Source organism: Mastomys coucha, unplaced genomic scaffold, assembly GCF_008632895.1.
Source record: "Mastomys coucha isolate ucsf_1 unplaced genomic scaffold, UCSF_Mcou_1 pScaffold18, whole genome shotgun sequence".
Taxonomy (NCBI): domain Eukaryota; kingdom Metazoa; phylum Chordata; class Mammalia; order Rodentia; family Muridae; genus Mastomys; species Mastomys coucha.
The window spans coordinates 19605815-19608314 of NW_022196900.1; positions in this window are offsets into that span (position 1 = coordinate 19605815).

Sequence of the window (2500 nt, forward strand, 5' to 3'; positions counted from 1 at the left end):
AAGAAGAAGAAGAAGAAGAAGAAGAAGAAGAAGAAGAAGAAGAGGAGGAGGAGGAGGAGGAGGAGGAAAAGGAGGAGGAGGAGGAGGAAGAGGAAGAAGAAGAGGAAGAAGAAGAGGAAGAAGGAGGAGGAGGAAGAAGAGGAGGAGGAGGAGGAGGAGGAGGAGAAGAAGAATACTCATTATCATAAGTATTATTATAAGTGATTAAGGAACTTCAGCTTCTAGAAGTCTACACATAAACATCCATATATTCATACACATAATGCATGAACACAGAATATCTTTTATAGGTCTTCTTTAAAATCTACAGTTTTGAAGTTTTTACTCTGCAGTCTCACAACTTTGAAATTAAGGATCAAGTTTATTCCCAATTGACTGTGTGTCCAACCCTAACTGATATGCCTTCAAAGCAACCCTGATACCTAAGACTAAGGGAAAATCAGAAATGGGGGCAAAAGGATTTTAAGAACTAGAGTCCCAGACATCTGTTGCTAGATAGTTTCCCAAGGCATGACAAAGAAGATGCATCTAATGAAATCTTAATAATATTTTATTGCTTGAACAAGACTGGTATAAAGAGCACACCACTTGGCATGCCAGTGTGAACAGAGGAAATTCCACATAGTCCACTCCTAGATAGGAGAGCTGCAGATGGTCAGTGACTACTGAGAGATAGATAAGATTTCTCCAGAGACAAGCTCCCACATTGGTTGTCTAATCTCAAGTGGTCAACCATGGACACGTGCACATAAGAGCTACACTATATTGACTCAGTGGGTCATGTACAAACAAGTATATAGACATAATGTACATATTATATACATATATAGAGAAATAATAATTCAAGAAGAAACTATCCACACACCTAGGAGTGGTGGACAAGAGAGGAGTTTCAGAAGAACAGAGAGGTGGGACCCATGGAAATAAAGTGTTCATGTACAAAGTTCTCAAAAAAAATTGAATTAAAAAACCCCATATTGGGAAATTTTATTCCCAATTATTTTATCCTTTTAGATGGTATATTAAATGATTTTTCCCAGCTATTAGAAATTTTACCTACAGCATCAATTCATCTACCTAGAGAAGTAACTTTACTTCCTCCTTTCCAGTTTGGAAAACCATACTGCCAAATATAACTCAAAAGAAACAGGAAATATGTACATCAATAACTAGTAAAGATACTGAATCAGACATCAAAATGCACCAAGAAGGAAAATCCTAAAGCCTGTGGATTTTACAAAATATTTTAAGAGCTACAACTAACCCTCTTAAATTCTTCTAAAAAAAAAAAAAAAAAAAAAAAAAAAAAAAAAAACACAAAAACAAAAACAAAAAAAGAGCCAGCACTTCAGGTCTTGTAAACTCTCATTACCCTGACACCCAAGCCAGATTTAAAAAAATCACAAGAAAACCAAAAGTGCCCCAGTACCTGTTCTATAAAGCAGAACTAAGGAGTTGTTATGAACCTGCTATAAAAAGGTAAAAGCAAATCCCAACCATGTCAAGGAAAAGCAAAAGGTTTCTCTTTTCTTGTTATTGAAATACAAAGAAAACCACAAAAACAGTCAGTGGCTGGCCCAGTGTCAAGACCGAACCTAGAAACACAATACAATAATTAGAAGTAGCATGGCGCTAAGTATGTGATCTTCCATTCTTGTTCTCACAGACCTAGCAGTCATTTATGTATGCTTACTTGTAAAGTAGAAGATGTGATTGTTTTTGTTTTTGTTTTTTTTTTCATCTCCAAACCTCAATGCCTATAGAGTGGTGATTTAGTGGGAAAGAGAAGATTCTAATGACTTTGGGGTAAGCTAGAGAGATGTCTTAGTAGTTAAAAATGCTGTGCCCTCTGAGCTCAGGGAACCCTGAGGAAGAAGGACAGGAGGAATTGTGGGAGGTAGAGGGAGTTGACTACACTAAGAGATCATGAGCCTGTGCCCAACACAATCAACTATGCATGGCTCAGAGACTGAAGCAGAAATCACGAAGCTTGCATAGTCTGAGCTAGGTCCTCTCTGCATATGTGTTCTGGTTGTGTAGCTTGGTGTTTCTGTGGACTCCTAAAAGTGGGAGTGGAGGTGTCTCTGACTTTTTTCCTACTCTTGGGACCCTTTTTCTCCTACTGGGTTGCCTTATCCAGCCTTGATATGAAGGTTTGTGCCTAGTCTTATTGTATCTTGTTGTGGCATGTTCGGTTGATATCCCTAGTGCCACACCCACTCCAGTGGAGTCTTCATGACAAGCTTGGCCATAGTACCGAGGCAAAAAAGTTTCAAGGAAACTGGTCTCCTGGAGGTCCTTGGTGTCCTGTAACACAGATGTGGTCCAGAATTGTCCTTGCGGTAGTCAATAGAGGGTCTTTTGTACTTTCTGATGGGGTTCGAGTTGCGGTGGACGCGTCTGCAGACACCAGGCCCAAACAGCTCCACGTGTAAGAGGTTTAATTGGGAAGGGGTAGGGGGGTAGCGGCGCAGGAAGAGAGAGAGAGGGGAGAGAGAGA